This window comes from Anolis carolinensis, chromosome 1, assembly GCF_035594765.1.
Source record: "Anolis carolinensis isolate JA03-04 chromosome 1, rAnoCar3.1.pri, whole genome shotgun sequence".
In the NCBI taxonomy this organism is placed as follows: domain Eukaryota; kingdom Metazoa; phylum Chordata; class Lepidosauria; order Squamata; family Dactyloidae; genus Anolis; species Anolis carolinensis.
Genome location: NC_085841.1, coordinates 216,944,504 through 216,964,728, shown reverse-complemented (window position 1 = coordinate 216,964,728; position 20,225 = coordinate 216,944,504). Strand labels below are relative to the sequence as shown.

At 38.9% G+C, this 20,225-nt stretch overlaps 1 protein-coding gene across 11 annotated transcripts in view; it reads right to left on the bottom strand.

Annotated features, from left to right (window-relative positions):
* kcnh7 (potassium voltage-gated channel subfamily H member 7) overlaps window positions 1-20,225 on the bottom strand; it is a 471,529-nt gene that overhangs the window by 208,045 nt on the left and 243,259 nt on the right. The gene's annotated exons all lie outside the window — the stretch shown is intronic.

The following is a 20,225-nucleotide window of genomic DNA, read 5'->3' as shown; positions in this document are numbered from 1 at the left end:
CATGTTCAGTTTTGAAGATCCATAATCTTTGGTATTCTGGGAGTTGTAGTCTAAAAATCTAACACCCTCTCTCCCCCACCTGATTTATGGTGTTAAATTGAAAAGCAAATCATTCAAAAACAAACAGTAGACTTTAGTGCAAACATGCCAAGAACATTCTTTTAGCAACAAACAAAAATTCCTTGCCAACAATGCACTCAAATGTAACAACAACAACCACAACAACAATCATGGAAGTATTTCAGATATATGTCAGAACAGTAAATAAAAAGCAACACACTAAAAACAGAGGAGTTCCAGACATGCATCAACCAGGGGCAGCTAACGACTCTGAACAAAGGATGCCCCCAGGCAGGAAGAAGCCAGGAGATGAAGCCATTCAGTGCTAATTTAGGTGATTAACTACAACACTCACACTGGCCTCCAACTGACAAGAGTTCTTCTCTCACCCTGGACTTTCCACAGATATATATAAGCCTTCCTTGCTTAGTTTCTCCATACCTCACAACCTCTGAGGATGCCTGCCATAGATGTGGGCGAAACGTCAGGAGAGAATACTTCTGGAACATGGCCATACAGCCCGGAAAACATAAAACAACCCTGTGATCCCGGTCATGAAAGCCTTCAACAACACATATGTCACTTTAGTTTTTTTAACTGATCTTCCCTGTGATAATTTGTACAACAGTTTTCAAGGATTTACCAGACTTGACAAATCCAGGATCATTCATCTTTTCACACTCATTACAAGGTTAGGTTAATGGCTGACTATTGTCCATTGCATGTCAGAAAAAATGTCCACATTTATGGACGGGCTTCCCTAGTCACAAGTACACCCTATCTATTAATGCATCCAACTATGTTGCCTTTTAGCAGCAAGTAGCATCAAATCTTATATTGGTGCATGTTTGTTAATTAAGGTGCAGTGTCTCTCCCTCAACCCTTTTGCAATGACACAATGACAACAAAATCTTTGAAATCCAAATTTTGCCATTTTTAGTGCATCCAGTCTTAACAGGTAATGAACTTGAACATCAATGTACCCCCATTCAGGAATACTGAAATGAAAGGAAGCAATTACTGCAAAACCTGATTAATTCTACCAGCATCTGTTATTTGTATTTCTGGTTTATACATATAGTTTACATTTCTAGGGCATCTATCTTTACATCAGAAAAGCCAGAGTACCTGGACTTAAATAATAAGATGAAAATGGTCTGCAACAAAAACAGCAGCTGAACAAAATTATGGACCAGCTCCTTCCTTTCCTTAAATAGTTCAATGTCTAAATTTCATGCATGAAACAGATGTTTGGAATTCACCTCCGGTCATAACTGAACAGATGTTTTTTGCTAACACAGTTATTCTGTTTGGTCATATTTCTGGCTTGTTTTGCTAGAATAAGGCATGGGAATAGGAACTGGTCCTAGGTCTTCTTTTATTATTAGTTCCAGGAGAAGGTGCTGCTGGAGGGAGGACTCACCCTTCATCCTTGTCATAAATTGATAGATGAATAAGCAATCTGAAATTAAATCTGGCCAAGAAAAACGTGCCACTGGTCAAAAGATTTCACTGTCCAAGTTGAGGAAGCCAGTTTGACTAGATGAAGATAACCTTTCCTTGGAAAAGTACAGTAGAGTCTCACTTATCCAACATAAACGGGCCGGCAGAACGTTGGATAAGCGACTATGTTGGATAATAAGGAGGGATTAAGGAAAAGCCTATTAAACATCAAATTAGGTTATGATTTTACAAATTAAGCACCAAAAACACCATGTTATACAACAAGTTCGATAGAAAAAGTAGTTCAATACGCAGTATTGCTACGTAGTAATTAGTGTATTTACGAATTTAGCACCAAAATATCACATTGTTTTGAAAACATTGACTACAAAAATGCGTTGGATAATCCAGAACGTTGGATAAGTGAGACTCTACTGAATGTTCATAGGTTGGAGATATTCCTGGACCAGTTCTAGCACTTTATGCTCTTTGTGGCCGGGAGTGCTCTTTCTTTACAGAGCTTCATAGTCAGACATATATAAGATACATCACAACTGTACTAACACAACACACTAGTCTATTAAGAGCTCATGGAGAGGCAAAAGTGAGTTTTTTCTTCTGTGATGAGACTCATTCATAGCCACAAAAACTTCCAAGTTCTTTGTTTATTTTTCATTTACAGTTGGTTTTTTTATTTCAGCAAAAGTTAGCATTTGTTGTTGTTAAGTTGTAATATATGTCATAATTTAGCCTTTCAGAACTCCCTGCCCCAGCTTTTCCCCATGGATTGTATGTTTATCTGTTTAATAAACAAACACACAGTTAACATAAAAAGCACCAAAATAATCCAGAGAATCAGAGCAAAGTATACATGTTTGTACCCTACATTTGTAAGGTTTTTAAAAATATATTACTAAATGCTTTCAGGGGGCTTGGGCCTCAGAAAGCGGTACAGAAATCTAAATAAATAAAGAAGATGTTCAGCGAAGTGTATTAGTATGTGTGTGTTGGGGGTGGGAATTTGGCATTCTGGAACTTTCAGTATGAACATATAAAGTTTCACAGGCACATCTTTTTTCATATATTAAAAACAAGGTGATATGCATCTTATATAGTCTTAGGTAAAGGTTTTCCCCTGACATTAAGTCCAGTCGTGACTGACTCTGGGGGTTGGTGCTCATCTCCATTTCTAAGCTGGTGGTCTGCAAAAAGGCCTTACTTTTATTATTTAAACTGTTATGTTTACTCATATCATGATCTGAGCACTATGCTCAATATATCCCCTATGCATGGGGGCATTGGCATAACGATACAAAAGGTTTCCTAGTGTTTTGACTCAGCTGGAACTTCAGAGTGACTCTGATGGGGATTATGGGATTCAGGTTCAATATGACTCTGATGGGAATTATGGAATTCAGGTTCAAAGTGTTCCTGTTATATAAAATGAGGAACAGGAAGTCTTTCTCACAGCAGGGAATGGTGTTGATGATACTGAAACTAGCCAAGTGCAAATTGACTCAGAAAAGGAGGATAGTTTTCAGTCTCATAGCTGCCAGCAGATTGATGCTAACGAGCTGGTTGGCCTTGACGAAATGGAATCTTTAGATTGAGCTGGACGTTTGGAATTCAAGGTTCGCAGAAGTGTTAGAATAGCAAACAAGAAGGAGGTCAGAGGCCAAAGAAATGTGTTCATGCTAGGCAAAGGGTATTAAAACAGTGTGTTGGGAGACAAACCTTTGTCAAAGCAACTTCTCGCTCAAGCCAAGAAGCAAGCTCTCATTTTCCTGGATTATTTTGCAGCCTTTGTTTGTTCATGTTCATGGGACTTTGTCATGCCTTAATGGAACCTTGTTTATTCCTTATGATTTCTTGGATTATTCTTGGAAGCCCTGTTTTGCAACAATCTTTTGGAACTTTGCTTTTGCTTTTAAGAACAGTTTATTTTCTATCTTCTAATAAACTACAAAAGACTTCAACCTGTGTGCAGCCGGGTTTATTAAGCAAGGTGAAACTAGCCTGAGGTGCGACAGCTAGGGTAGATCGTCTCTCACCCAGACTCAGCCCCCCCCTCCAAACAAAAATCCGAGCCCCCCCCCCCCCGAATCAAAATCCTGGCTGCGGGCCTACTTTGGGGAAATGGTGGGAGGGTACAAATAAAGATATTGTTGTTGTTGTTATTATTATTATTATTTATTATGACACAGCAAACAAGATAGATATGCTGGATTTCATATCACAAAATCACAAGTCGAACACTTCCCAAGTGTCTAGGACTGTGTGATGTATTTTCGGATGATGCGCGCAGATCCCAGTTAATAATAATAATAATAATAATAATAATTATTATTATTCATGACCACGTGCATATTTGTATAAGTGTGGTTCCCCACTCTCATGATACATTTCCTCACCTTTGTCAGTCAGCAAATAGGCACCGAAGCCTTTTAAAATCTTGATTCATCACATAACTCCTGGGATGGGCTGCTTAATCACAGCACACCAGTATCGGGGGAATGTGTTTCGATTTCACCATTCAAGCTCTGTTGGATTGAAAATGCCTCATGGGGACAACGGCTATGCTGCACACTTCCCTCTTAAATTAGAGGTAGATGAATCCTGAGACCATCTTTTTCTTTCTTCACAAAAGAAACCCTAAAAATAGCTGGTGGATTGAAATGTATAACATTTATCCATTTCTATCTTGCTGCAATATTTAAAGAGGTAGGTGTGCCAATGGGGCTCCGCTGGAAAAATAGAAAGAAGGTATGTATACATTGGACTGGGTGTTTATTAGAGAGTTTAATACATGATTAAATGGCACCTCTCAACCTTGCCTCCTCCCTTCCTTTCAACCTCTCCATCAAATAGACATCCAGCCTGTCAGAACAGTTGTTGCTAATACTCATCCACTTGAATTACTGACTGCTATAGGGCTTCCAGGGCATTTTGTTGTCACAATTGAAGAGGAAAAAGAATACGCCTACCACAGAAAGAAAGGGAGGAGATTACCCCCTCCTAGGTGTGCACCGACACAATGTGTACAATTAGTTTTGTTCTCACTTCTAAGGCTCTTTCAACGTACCGTATATACTCGAGTATAAGCCGACCCGAATATAAGCCGAGGCACCTAATTTTACCACAAAAAACTGGGAAAACATTGACTCCAGTATAAGCCAAGGGTGGTAAATTTCATAAATAAAAATAGATACCAATAAAATTACATTAATTGAGGCATCAGTAGGTTAAATGTTTTTGAATATTTACATAAAGCTCAAATTTAAGATAAGACTGTCCAACTCTGATCAAATCATTCTTCTCATCTTCTTCAATGTAAATGTGCTTATGTATCCTTTTAATAATAATAGAGTAAAATAATACATGTAATAATAATAATAATAATAATAATAATACAGGAAAATAATACATGTAATAATAGAGTAAAATAATAAATGCAATAATAATAATAATAAGATCAGAGTGAAAATAAATGTATTAAATAATAATAATAATAATAATAATAAAAATAGAGTAAAATAAATATAATAGTAGCAACAATAATAGAGAAAAATAATAAATGTAATAATGCCAATATTAATAGAGAAAAATAATAAATGTACCCTATATTCTCGAGTATAAGCTGATCCAAATATAAGCCAACCAGGACCCTCACCCGAGTATAAGCCAAGGGGGGCTTTTTCAGTCTTAAAAAGAGGGCTGAAAAACTAGGCTTATACTCGAGTATATACAGTAAATATAATTCAACCCTACCATTGTATTTCATATAATATCTGCACAGACACAAATAATGGCTAGGCTGGTAATTACAGTTTAGTAATCACACTTAATACACGGGAGGGTCAAAAAGTTTTGCCTCCTGTGTTATAAAAACATTATGAATGGACATATAGCAGAAGAAGATCATAGCCTGAACTATCCTCTATGCAAAACAACAGTTCAACATAGTCACCATCAATTTGTACACATTTGTGTCATGGTTTACATCAAAACCATTTTGGAAAAATTCAGGGTTTTGCTTTGTGACCCATGATTTTAAAGCTGTTTTGATGTCATTCAAGTCATTGAATGTTGTTGTTTTGGATCTCTGAAAGACAACATACGTGGTTTCAGATTCAATGACTTGAATGATATCAAAACAGCTTTAAAATCATGGGCTACGAAGCAAGACCCTGAATTTTTCCAAAATGGTTTTGATGCCTGGGTTAAACAATGGCACAAATGTGTACAAATTGATGGTGAATATGTTGAACTGTAGTTTTGTGCATAGGATAGTTCAGGCTATGATCTGTAGCAACCTCTGCTGTTATATGTCTTTTACTAATGTCTTTATAACACAGGAGGTAAAACCTTTTATCCCATCCTCATTCTATGCAATAGTCAATCAGTCTGTTCAGTGTAGTCAAGTATCTCTTCTTTTACAGCAACCTTTATAGAAGCCTTCAGTTATAGATCCACTTCATGAGTCTTCAGCTTGGACGTCTACCACCCACAACAACTTTATACAATGCAGGCTAAACCTTTCTAACTGGGAAAGGAAATAGTAGAAGGCTCTGTGGTGGCAGAACAGCAGTGTTTCTCAAACTCTCTCCTTTCAGGTATTTATGATTTCAGATCCCAGACTCTCTAACCTTGCTTCTGGGAATTAAAATCCAAAACATCTGGAGGACTAGAATTTGGAATCCACTGCTCTATAGTGACTGGGATGAGACCAAAGAAGCATCTCTCCAATGAGAGACAGAAAAGAACTGGTGAGAAGATGGACAAGGAAGGGAAGTGGGTTCAACACGTCTGTTCTGTGTGGGTGTCCATTACCTGTCTAAATTAATTGTAATACAACTAGAAACACTTGGATAGAGCACAACAAAAAAGATAAAAAAAATTTCAAAACAGTTACAGGGAGATATTGTGGCTTCCTTGTGAATACAATGTACAGTGTTCCCTCACTATTTTGCGGTTCACTTTTTGCGGATTCGCTGTTTTTGCGGTTTTTCAATAAACTTTAAAAGAATATTATAAATAATAAAAAATTACAATTTACAGCCTAAGGAAGGGAGGAAGGAAAAGCCGAAGGGAGAGAAAAGGAGCCCAAGCGGCAACAGGAGGAGAAGGAGGCGATTTATCAACACAAGATTGGTTGATAAAGATTTAAAATAGTGCATAACTACTAAAATAATGTAGAAATATTAAAATAAATATAGTGTCCCTACTTCACGGATTTTCACTTATTGCAGGTGGTCCTGGACCGTAACCCTCGTGATAAGTGAGGGAACACTGTAATCCAATAATTCAGCATAACTTTATTCCATCCTCCTTCAACATCTGTCATATAGTAATATTGTTTTACAGAATGACATAAGTGAGGAAAATTTGCCCTTGCCTTACACTTTGGACTGAGATTTGGGAAATCCATGTTTAAATCTGAAGTGTCTGGGTGATAATGGCCCAATTACTTTCTCTCTCTCCGGTTTATTGTGAAGATAAAGTGGAAAGGAGGATAGTATTGTGTTCAGCCTTGAGATAACTGGTGAGAAAGATAGAAATGTAACTACCATAATACATAAATAAAGTTCGCCATGATTACCAAACCCAGTAATATTCTATCTTCTGAAAAAGACACGAACAGGGCGAGAGACTATCATACTCAGGTTGTGTTCATCCAGACCGGGGTTATAGCCATATTACCTTTTTCAAACTCAGAGCTCAAGCTGTCAGCAATGTCTTTAGACTCTAGACCAGTGGTTCTCAATCTGTGGGTCCCCAGGTGTTTTGGCCTACAACTCCTAGAAATCCCAGCCAGTTCACCTTCTGTTAGGATTTCTGGGAGTTGAAGGCCAAAAACATTTGGGGACCCACAGGTTGAGAACCACTGCTCTAGACCGTGAAGGTGATAGCAGTTGTAGAACCAGATCAGAAAGAGAGGTGGGGTTTTGAAAAGAAAAGTAAAGTCTATTCCTACAAAAAGTTGAGGTCAAGTGAAGTTCATCTTTGCATTAGCCTCAATAAAAGGGGAGTTACAACTAACTGAGTTTGTTTCCCATCTTGTGATTTTGTGACTCCCGCACTGAAGAGTCATGAGTAGCAGAGGGATTTCTCATATGACCTTGCCTACATAAGTCAGTCGTCAATCAATCAATTTATTAATTCCCCGACCAACGGTCATATGCATTCATAAGTCAGTTGTCACTTCCCCTGGAGGCTCCAAGATCAAGACAACAGGATTAGGTTTTGCTATTCAAACTGCAATAATTCAAGAGAAAATGATGATACAGGGGAGAAGAGACAAGACACAGTATGTGAGCCATTCATTCACACATGCCTGGTGTTGATCACAGTTTGGTTTGAAGAACATGGTAATGAAGTAGAGCTTGAGGAAGTTTCCTTTTACACCAAAACACCCAGAATCCCACACCAGCCAAGCTGTCTGGGGGGATATTCTGGGAATTTTAGTCCAAAAAAGGAACTTTTCCAAGCACTGGAGTGAAGCAACAGATCTCAAACTCACTCTAGATTAGAAATGATGCTTTAAAATATACTTTTTGTTGGAGGTGTAACAGATCTTGAGAGACATTTTAGTACAAATGGTGGGAGTATACACCTGTCCAAAAAATGTTGGAAGGACATTTTGGACTATGTTAAGAATACTGTCGGGTGCGAAATACTGTTATCTCCTTTAATATATTTCTCTTTATGTAACAGCTAAGAACATAACACTCTGGATGTAAATCATGGGTTAGAATATCACTGACAAAATTAGGGAAAGTTCAGAAAGAAAACTTCTAAGAATAAAGGTACAGCTATGGACTTTAGAAGAAAGATACAGTTTATCTGTTTGAGAGTCTTTTAACTCCCAAGTAGAAGTGCTGTGTGTGTGTGTGATTTTCAGGGAAAACACAATTAAAGGTCAATCCTTATTATTATTACAGTAGAGTCTCACTTATCCAACATAAACGGGCCGGCAGAACATTGGATAAGTGAAAATGTTGGATAATAAGGAGGGATTAAGAAAAAAGCCTATTAAACATAAAATTACATTATGATTTTACAAATTAAGCACCAAAACATCATGTTTTACAACAAATTGACAGAAAAAGCAGTTCAATACACAGTAATGTTATGTAGCAATTACTGTATTTACGAATTTAGCAACAAAACATTGCAACATTTACTACAAAAACATTGACTACTAAAAGGCAGACTGCGTTGGATAATACAGAACATTGGATAAGTGAAGCTTGGATAAGTGAGACTCTACTGTATTTATTATTATTATTATTATTATTATTATTATTACATTATACTCTACTTTATTTCTCTTGCAGGAGACTAAAAGCAGCTTAACATGAAAGCATCAGCATACAATTTAAAATATACAAATATGCACACATTAAAACAGATTAAATATAAAGATCTCGGGGCCCAGGCAGGTTCATACAAGGGGATGTGGTCGGCTAAATAGCCTGGACCTGAACTGTCTAGGGCTGTAAAGGCTCCGGGCTGTGGTGCAGGCTGGAGAGCAAGCCAGCTGCAACCAGCTGCAATGAATCACTCTGACCAGGAGGTCATGAGTTCGAGGCCCACTCGGAGCCTATGTTTGTCTTGTCTTTGTTTTATGTTAAAAGGCATTGAATGCTTGCCTATATGCGTAATGTGATCCGCCCTGAGTCCCCTTCAGGGTGAGAAGGGCGGAATATAAATGCTGTAAATAAATAAATAATAAATAGCCAGCAAATTGAATTGTGCCCAGTAACAGACTGGCAGCCAGTGGAGCTGCTGCAACAGGAGGATTGTCCGCTCCCTGTAGCCAGCCCCAGTCAGCAACCTTTAAAATATATCGGTTATTATAAATCTAAACTAGACTTTTTGTTTCATTTGTGTAATTTTGGCAGCTTGTGCTTTTTCTGGAGGACTGAAAGAACATAAAATTGGCTTCTGGATATGCATTAGGTCCCATCTACACTAACCATTTAATGCAGGTCAAAGCTAGGTTTGAACTACAACGGCCAGTCAACAAACACCAAAGAAAGCCCTTAATGCACATCAGTGCTTAATGTAATCACCATCAAGGCCTCAAACTGATTCCAGGATTTCCTATGTAATCATCTGTACAGTGAAACCACTTTCTTCAATAGTGGTTTGAAGATGGTCAGTGCAGATGGGACCAAAGTTGCCCATTCATGATTTATGGCCTCTGAGGGTGCATCCACACTGTAGATCAATATTCTCAACCTTTGGGTCCCCAGGTTTTAGCCTATAACTCCCAGAAATCCCAGCCAGTTTACCAGCTGTTAGGATTTTTAGGAGTTGAAGACCAACACATCTGGGGACACACAGGTTGAGAACCACAGCTGTAGATGTAATGCAATATCTCAGGTTCTCTGTAAATGAAAATGACCTGAAGACACACAGCATTATCTCCTTGTGTATAGACAAAGGTGGGAAATGCTAATGTGATTCAAAAAGCGAAGCATAAAATAATGGGTGCAGATGCTTCTGTTTCATTTGGTAGGTTCTGAATAAATATCTAATCTACTCACTATGAATTTCAGTGCAACTTTGTTTGGGCAATGTCATCAATGCATTAGAACACAGACTCAAATTAAAGAAAAGTATTTGTTTTATATTCCATTTAATCCTAAAATATATGATATTAGACCCTGGGAAAACTGAAGACTAAATGGCTACCACATGAATATTCTACAGATTTGTCTAAGAATTTTCCTTTTCTACTATTGGAAAGGATAAAGGCTATCTTCATTTATGCTATTAAATGAAATTTACATAGCACAACTGCAAAAATAATAATAATAATCCAGGGAAATGTGCACAAAGCTATGGATTTCATGCACATTGTAGCAGAAAGATGCTTCGGGAAATTAGCACTCATTAAAACTGCAGGCCTTCTACAACGGGGCAACAGGTTAAACCACCTAGTATTTTTGTCTGTTGAATGTGAACTTGCAAGAGAAATTGACTTTATGGGGACGATTCATGACCCTGGAAAGAAATGCACCAGGAAAAGAAAGCTTTTCGGTTAATTGGTTTGCAGCCACAGGGGTCTATTAAAAAAGAAAAATTAAGACATTCCCAGAATGATCCCTTTATTATTGACCTCCGAGGTCACACAATAGTTAGCAAACCTGTAGGCTGGGTGTCATTGTTAAACAAAAGTAGCAAAAGTAAGCTTTTTGCCAAAATGTAGAACATGTTCTAGTAGCTTCCATAATTAAAAGAGATATTTTTCCATGCCAATTAATACTAGGCCTTGTAAGTTATATTTCAAAGAAAGGCAATGGCAAACCAAGTATCCCTTGCCTAAAACAACTCTGTAAAATTCATGGGGTTGCCATAAACTGATAACTGATTTGAAGGTATATTTGTTCATCTTTTGCATACATCACCACCCAGATGGGCTCTTGCACAATTGCAGTTTTAGTTTAAAATGTAAAGTTTACTGTTGCTTTGCATTTTATTTGCGTGTATATTTATGTCTTGACTGTTAATGTGGATGTACATAGTTCTCTGTATCATAAATAAGGAATCATTTGCTCTACAGGTTTTTTGGCCCAGAACTTCTATTAGTCCCACCAGTATAGCCTATGCCAAGGAGTCTAATCCTAATTGACAGGAGGTGAAAGGTTTCCAACCCTTCATCTGTACAAGAATAAATACAGTTTTAATTTATACTCAAAGTCTGAGAACCCACACCAGATTTTCATTGCTTTAAGCTCATAATTCAGAACCTCCGATGGCTTGCTTGGAGGAAGAGAGAACAAGTTAAAATTCAGTAGGATGTGGATGGCCTCTGATCATGCCATTCATACAAATTATATTACATTCATGACAGTAATATCTGTGTTTACAATGTTCCCTCACTACTTCACGGTTCACTTTTTGCGGATTCGCTGTTTTGCGGTTTTTCAATAAACTCTAAAAGACTACTATAAATCATAAAAAATTACAATTTACAGCTTAAGGAAGGAAGGAAGGAAGGAAGGAAGGTGAAGCCAAAGGGAGAGAAAAGGAGCCCAAGTGGCAACAAGAGGAGAAGGAGGTGATTTATCAACACACAATTAGTTAATAAAGACTTAAAATAGTGTATAACTACTAAAATAATGTATAAATATTAAATTTATTTATTTATTTATTTATTTACAGCATTTATATTCCGCCCTTCTCACCCCGAAGGGGACTCAGGGCGCATCACATTACACATATAGGCAAACATTCAATGCCATTTAACATAGAACAAAGACAAGACAAACATAGGCTCCGAGCGGGCCTCGAACTCATGACCTCCTGGTGAGAGTGATTCATTGCAGCTGGTAGCAGCTGGCTTGCTCTCCAGCCTGCGCCACAGCCCGGAGTGTCCCTACTTCTCAGATTTTCACTTATTGCAGGTGATCCTGGAACCTAACCCCAGCGATAAGTGAGGGAACACTGTACCTTCAAAACCATTTTTTTTGGGGGGGGGGGGGGGAGGGAGGGTTGAAACTTTTTTTTAGTGAATCATGAAGAGTAGTTCCATAATGCAAAATAATTTAGAAATCAGGCTCCATTGATAAACGTCAGTGGACATTCAAGACAGATAAACTTCTGTGGACACTCATGAGGGTTTGGTTAACCAGTTAAAATTCCTGAATAAACCGGGTTTTTTAAAACCTGAAAAATTTGGGGGGAGGGGTTGAACCCCTAACCCCTCCCCTTTGGCTACAGCCCTGCTTCAAACTGGTTATATCATTAATTTCATAGTTTTCTTAAGCAAGGGATATTTTAGAGGTGATTTTGCCAATCCTTAGCTTTATACCACCTGGTAAGTACTAACCAGGGTTGACCCTGCTTAGATTCCATGACCAGGTGGGATCTGTTTTTTTCAGCTTATTTAGGCTGGAGGCAAAAGCATGAGCCTGAAGGTGTCGCAAAGTATCTCAATGGTAACAGCAAGAAAGAGAGAATAATTAGGATTTTCATCTAGTGAAGGCTGAGTCACATTTCACAAATATAACAGGGAGGAAATGTTGCTTAGAAATCTTTCTTTTGATCTAATATAAAAACAAATAATCAAGACTAGAAAGTGAATTTCTCATTAGCAAATATGTGTTGCAAATGTGCCCACGAGGTCTGCTAAAAGTAGACAAAAATGATATTTTTCTTGATGGCTTGAAAGTCTGTAAATGAATCAAATTAATACTACCGTGCATGCAGAACAGGCAAGCAGAGGCCCGACAAATTGAACAAGAAGCTAGATTTGTTCAATTCAAAAGATCTATTCATTTCAAGAAATGAGTGAAAAGGAAATAGAGGAGTTCTTCTTTAGGCCTGGAAATCTGAAACTCCTTTCTTTTCTTTTCTTTTCTTTTTTTCGTGTCAGGAGCAACCGGAGTTGCTTCTGGAGTGAGAGAATTGGCCGTCGGCAAGGATGTTGCCCAGGGGACGCCCGGATGTTTTGATGTTTTACCATCCTTGTGGGAGGCTTCTCTCATGTCCCCACATGGAGCTGGAGCTGAGAGAGGGAGCTCATCCGCGCTCTCCCCGGGTGGGATTCGAACCTGGCAGCCTTCAGGTCTGGGACTAACAAATTCTGGAGAAGCAGGAATTCAACAGGTTTCCAATCTGTAGGGTTTCTGTCTGCATTGTTACCTTGATAGTTAATTATGGGGAAGGGACCTCAAAACTTTAGCCCATCTATTTATGTTACATTTATATTTCTAAGACAAGCATTGTATGGCTTCTCTTTCTAAATCCTGTATTCAGTTACATGGCCTCAGTTAATATAGTTTCTTTAGAACCTGAACAGCTGCTTCTAGTTAGACTAAACAGACCTTAAGTATTGGATAAATGAATGATTAGCTTGATTTGAAAGATGGCAGCTCTTTATAAGGCTGAATACTTGGTCACCAATATTTGACAAAGACAAATAGAAGATGCTGGTTTTTACATCAAGTGAAAAAGGAAAGGATGAATGGACTCATACTAAACAATTAGACCAGGCTGCAGTACAGCTTCACTGGCTACCATCACTCTTTCTTTTGGCTGCATTTCTAAATTTAGAGCAGCAACTCATCCTTCACTCACCGGATGGAAACCCAGCATTTTAGGGAAACTCTGCCTGCAGCGAATGTGCTGCGTGCTAGTTCATACATCTCTAGCGGTAGTTGGCATTGGGAGATAAGTGGGAGCAGCTGACAAGAGCGACATCTTAGCCACTTTGGTTTTTTTGGCTCATGTAGACAAGCCACGGGGAGCGGCGGGAGTGGCCGCTGTTAGCTCCAGCTCCTGCCAACCTAGCAGTTCGAAAGCATGCAAATGTGAGTAGATCAATAGGTACCGCTCCGGTGGGAAGGTAACGGCGCTCCATGCAGTCATGCCCACCACATAACCTTGGAGGAGTCTACGGACAACACCGGCTCTTCGGCTTAGAAATGGAGATGAGCGCCAACCCCTAGAGTCAGACACGACTGGACTTAACATCAGTGGAAACCTTTACCTTTACACAAGCCTTAATTCAGGCATACATAATAACCCTTGTCGGGTTTTTGACGCCTAAACAGTTGCTGCCGAAGAATACCTGTTACAGATTTAAGCCTTAGTCTTGTCCTCTCCATAACAATTATGTGCTATATATCTATATTAAAGGATTATATAGTCTTCCCAATAATGCCTCTACTAGAAAATCCATGTTCCCTGTTGAGAACCTGCCATTACATTGTTTGCTATCCAGAACACTGAAGCATTTTCTTTGGAATCTTTCCACTTAAAACTGTGTTTACAATTTTTACAATTCATGGGGAAAATTACATTTTTCTTTCAAGCCTCTCTTTTTTATTGCCCAGCATTTTGCTTAGTTGTTACAACAACCTCCTATCAATTTCCTGCTAGAACATGTGGACCACATGGATCAAGCATTGTATCAGAATCTGTTTTGTTCTTTTTCATCATTAATCCTTTTCTGAGCAGTGTTAGGGATTGTACGACTCTCTAACCTTCACAGAAAGTCCCCGAAATTGGAATCTTTGCCAAACATGATGGCTCTGCCTTCCGCATGCAAACCCATCTGTTGGGTTGGCTTTGTGCCCTGCTCTCTGTGCTCACTGCCAGTCTCTGGTGAGTAAAGGAAAAGCCACGTGGAATGTATGGTTTTAATTTCAAAAGGTTCGACCTCTGGTATGTCCAGGTAGACATGAAAAAATCCTTCTTGCCTGTAAATTTGAAGAAAGGTAAGGTAAAAGTTTCCCCTGATGTTAAGTCCAGTCGTGTCTGATTCTGGGGGTTGGTGCTCATCTCCATTTCTAAGCCGAAGAGCCGGCGTTGTCCATAGACATCTCCAAGGTCATGTGGCTGGCATGACTGCATGGAGCGCCATTAATTTGAAGAGTAAGATGCCAATTTAGAGTTATGCATTACTATAGTGAAAAATACTGAGCAGAAATCATGCTGGATGGAGAGATGAATGGCATGACTCAGAACCTGAAAAAATGTGTGTGTGTGTGTGCGTGTGTGCTGGACTACAACTCCCAGGATCCTCTCAGGCACCATGACCTCTGTCCAATGGTCATACTGCCTGGGGGACTCCGGGAGTCATATTCCAAATATAGTTTTCCCATGTCTGACTCAGTCAGTGGCACTGCTCCTTCTTTGTTTGCGTGAAAAAGATTCCAAGTTTAATCTCTGGCATCTCCAGGTAAAGTAGTTAATCTTGCCTGAAATCCAGGAAAGCAGCTGCCAACATGCGAACACTTAGAAACAAATGTGGTTATAGCTAATAGTCAACACAGATTCATCAAAAACAAGTCATGCCAGACTAATCTGATCTCTTTTTTCGACAGAGTTACGAGTTGGGTCGATCCAGGGAACGGTGTAGATGTAGCGTACCTAGATTTCAGTAAGGCCTTCAACAAAGTCCCCCATGACCTCCTGGCAAAAAAACTAGAAAAATGTGGGCTAGACAAATCTACGGTTAGGTAGATCTGTAATTGGCTAAGCAAACGAACCCAAATGATGCTCACCAATGCGTCTTCTTCAGGGCTTCGTCCTGGGCCCGGTTCTGTTCAACATCTTTATTAACGACTTACACGAAGGGTTAGAAGGCACGATCATCAAGTTTGCAGACAACACCAAACTGGGAGGGATAGCCAACACTCCAGAAGAAAGGAGCAGAATTCAAAGCAATCTTGACAGACTAGAGAGATGGGCCGAAACTAACAAAATGAAGTTCAACAGGGACAAATGCAAGATACTTCACTTTGGCAGAAAAAATGGAAATCAAAGATACAGAATGGGGGACGCCTGGCTTGACAGCAGTGTGTGCGAAAAAGATCTTGGAGTCCTCGTGGACAACAAGTTAAACATGAGCCAGCAATGTGATGCGGCTGCTAAGAAAGCCAACGGGATTTTTGGCCTGCATAAATAGGCGTATAGCGTCTAGATCCAGGGAAGTCATGCTATTCTGCCTTGGTCAGACCACACCTGGAATACTGTGTCCAATTCTGGGCACCGCAATTGAAGGGAGATGTTGACAAACTGGAAAGCGGCCAGAGGAGGGCAACCAAAATGATCAAGGGTCTGGAGAACAAGCCCTATGAGGAGCGGCTTAAAGAACTAGACATGTTTAGCCTGCAGAAGAGAAGGCTGAGAGGAGACATGATAGCTATGTACAAATATGTGAAGGAAAGTCATAGGGAGGAGGGAGCAAACTTGTTTTCTGCTGCCTTGCAGACTAGGACGCGGAATAATGGCTTCCAACTACAGGAAAGGAGATTCCACCTGAACATCAGGAAAAACTTCCTAACTGTGAGAACTGTTCGGCAGTGGAACTCTCTGGCTGTGGTGGAGGCTTTTAAGCAGAGGCTGGATGGCCATCTGTTGGGGGTGCTTTGAATGCGATTTCCTACTTCTTGGCAGGGGGTTGGACTGGATGGCCCATGAGGTCTCTTCCAACTCTACTATTCTATGATTCTGTGATTCTATGTGTAAGCAACACTGAGCTTGATGTACAAATAGTCTGACCTAGGTATGGAGATGTGAAGAATATTGACAAAATGTCTACTTCTTGTCAAAAGAGTCTGCCTTTACACATTGAGACAACTTGTTGAAAAATCGACAGCTCTCACCTCCCGCAGAAGACCAAGACAAGGCTCACTTTACTTTTCATCAACTTTTTCATAAGTTGTAGGGGGTGGGCCTCTCTTAGCAAAATTACAGTCCCCCTCCCCTTTTGAGAAGCAAGGAAGACAAGAAAGTCTAGCTGATTGACTCCCCTACTAAAAAGGAAACAACTCATTCAATGTGTTGTCGAAGGCTTTAATGGCTGGAATCACAGGGTTGTTGTGTGTTTTCTGGGCTGTATGATCATGTTCCAGAAGCATTCTCTTCTGATGTTTCACCCACATCTATGGCAGGCATCCTCGGAGGATGTGAGGTATATTGGGGAAAAACTAACCAAGGAAGGTTTATATATCTGTGGAAGGTTCAGGGTGGGAGAAGGAACTATTGTCTGTTGGAGGCCAGTGTGAATGTTGTAATTAATCACCTTGATTAGCATTAATGGCCTTGCCAAATTCATTTCCTGGCTTCTTCCTGCCTGGGGGAATCTTTTGTTCAGAGGTGTTAGCTGCCCCTGATTGATTCATGTCTGGAATTCCTGTTTTCCTTATTTACTGTTCTGATTTTAGAGTTCTGATCTTCAGACTCACTAGCAGAGATTCCACAATATGTCACCATGAGATTCTGGCCCTGGTGGAAGACGAAGCCAAGCCCATCCATTCCAATGTCAGAGACCTTTGGCTTTGAAGCTGAGTTTAGCAAGCCCTGAATCATGGATCCTTTTCAAATGTTCATATAAAGGTTCCCCTTCTCATCTACAGCTAACTTCATTTAGCCTCAACATGTGCTACCACATTAGCATGCCAACACAATAGCATGCCAGAACTCTTTCAAATCCTGTGCTTTGCTGGATTTATTATGGCAACATAATGGTACTTTAATGAAGCATTTTTGTGATTTACTTTCCATTTCAGCACAGTTTAGAAACAAACTTGAGCCATGGAAGCAGGACTCAGTCGACCATGACAGCAAATTCATTACGAACTCTTATTGTAGCAGTAAAAATGGGGTTTAAATGGATGTTATTTATTTAATGGATAGTAAAGTGGCTTCCTTGAACTTATCTGAAAGTAATGGGTAGTTTCTTTATTTAGTTATTAGGTATTATATAGTTTCAGTTTCAGCACTGCTCCCACGCCTGGTGTAATTTCATGCTAAATATAGTTTTGATTAGGACTCCTATTTTATACTCTCTTTGTGTAAAATATAGTTTTCCTACTCACAAGAATTGGCCTATGAAACTGACTATATATTTTTGTTGTGTGCCTTCAAGTTGCTGTTCAACTTGTGGCGATCTTATGAATTTCATATTGTTTACTTAGGTAAGAAATACTTAGAGGTGATTTTGCCAGCAATAACAATAACAGTAGTTTGGTATCACTTTAAATGCCATGGCCCCATCTTACTGAGTACTGGAATTTATAATTTAAAACAAAAATCATTCTTAAAATTCAAAATAATGTAAAAGATGTGGGAACTCTAGAGTCCAGTCCTTACAGAGTCAGGGACTCAACGATGTGCTTTAACAAATAGCACATAAAATAAAATAGCAAATAAAAATGTTCTTTCTCTCTTTTTCAGCCTCAGTACTCTTCTTTGATACATGACCAAGCATTCAAATATTTATCACATGAATATTTAAAGTTTAAGTGAAAGTTGAAAGTGCAATGACTCAGGACTGTTTACGGACAACGACGACGTCTTTGTATGATAAATGATATTATTTTATGTGAAATGCTTAATAATGTTTAATGTTTATTATGGGGAGGTCAACTTTGATGTTTTATGCTGTTTTTTATGGAGGGCATTGAATTGTTGCCAACACTGTGAACCACCCTGAGTCCCCTTCGAGATTGAGAACAGTGGTATATAACAGTGGTATACAACATTAACACTGACCTCTCTCACCCTAGACTTTCCACAGATATATATTAACCTCTTTGCTTAGTTTTCTCCATACCTCACAACCTCTGAGGATGCCTGCCATAGATGTGGGTGAAACGTTAGGAGAGAATACTTCTGGAACATGGCCACACAGCCCGAAAGACATACAACAACCCTGTGATCCCGGCCATGAAAGCCTTCGACACACAGTGGTATATAAATACCATAAAAATTAAAAAATAACCACACAGTATAGGTACACTCTTCCACAACAGCAAGTCCTATTTTAGGTTACTGGCAAAGTAAATCTACTTGGTGTTTTGCCCACCTAGACAGATATATTGGCAAGGGGAACCCAGAATATAGCAAGACAACTAGATTGAGTTAATCTCTCATTTCCCCTGTTTTAATGAGTGACACATTAGAAGAGAAAACTATCAATAGCAGCTCATTATATGCCACAAAAATCTGTTCTGAACCAGATTTGGTCCTGAAAGAGAGAATGAGAGAGAATCCCATGGAGCTAAATTGGCTTCCACACATTGGTTTATGAAACAGGGTAGTATCTTATTTAAAGGAGAAGGGACATAAAATCAATTCATCAGATATACTTAGCCCCTGAACACATAAATAAGAATATAAATTGTGTGGCTGTTCCACATAAGGCTCCCATAACATCTTATTCAGAAAATCAAAGTGTATGCTGAAGTACAGCAGAAATTCTCTGATTTTGTGGTATCTGTGCACTAAGAATGTTAATTCTAGATTGTCCCAATCTTGCAGTGTATGAACAAAAATCAATATTTATCAAAACACTTGGGAACTCCACCACCCCCACCCCACAGAAACTACCTAACTTTCTGAAGAAAGGGGAAAAGTACAGAATGGAATGTTGCACAACTTTAGATGTTGCACAATTTTAAATGTTACTCAGTTTTAAAACAAAATGGAATAAGTTATTGAACTTTCAAAAAGATGGAATAAAAAAACCTCATCAAACCAAATAATTGTATGTGGCATAGCTTTCAATAAGGAATGGCAACTACAGTCCTGAAAGTGGAAGGCAAAATACATTGTTCACACTTCAATATATAGTTCTCATGTGTGTGTGTATACATGTGTATGCACACACACACATACACACAAGTGTGTGCATGTGTGTATATATACACACATATACATATACAGTGATACCTTGAGTTAATGATAATAATAATAATAATAATAATAATAATAATAATAATAATAATAATAAATTTATTCTTGTATCCCACCACCATCTCCCCAGAGGTACTTGGAGTGGCTTACACAAGGCGTCTAAAAGTTAAGAGTTTAATTTATTCCGTGAGCTCTTAATTCAAATCACTCTTATCACAAAGCAAATTTCCTCATTGACATGCACTGGAATACTATTAATCCATTCTGGCCCCGCAAACCCCTTTCCCCCAATTATTTTTGTTATGTGTTTATAAATAAGAAAACATCTATATATAAAAAAGAGTGATGGAATCCCGGCGACCGACAAAACAACAAAACTAAACACCCCACAACCTCAAAAATTGACAACACAACCCATCATCCATGCCTCTAGGTTGATACAACAAAAAGAAAAGAAAAATAAAGTTCTAATTAGAGGGAGAGAAATAATTGTTTTTATCCAATTGCTGCGACTGAACTTAATGTCAGGGGAAAACCCTTACCCTTTACCTTAACTACCACCA